This window comes from Arachis duranensis, chromosome 7 (genome assembly GCF_000817695.3).
Source record: "Arachis duranensis cultivar V14167 chromosome 7, aradu.V14167.gnm2.J7QH, whole genome shotgun sequence".
Classification (NCBI taxonomy): domain Eukaryota; kingdom Viridiplantae; phylum Streptophyta; class Magnoliopsida; order Fabales; family Fabaceae; genus Arachis; species Arachis duranensis.
The window spans coordinates 28,823,247-28,823,510 of NC_029778.3; positions in this window are offsets into that span (position 1 = coordinate 28,823,247).

Here is a 264-nt window from a genome sequence, read left to right on the forward strand (position 1 = left end):
TTCTCACCTATGAACGCACGTGACTGACAACCACTTCCGTTCTACTTTAGGCCGAGCGCATATCTCTTAGATTCCCCAACAGAATCTTCGTGGTATAAGTTAGATAGATGGCGGCATTCATGAGGATCTGGAAAGTCTAAACCTTGTCTATGGTATTCCGAGTAGGATTCTGGGATTGAATGACTGTGACGAACTTCAAACTTCTGAAGGCTGGGCGTGATGACAAACGCAAAAGAATCAAGGGATTCTATTCCAGCCTGATTG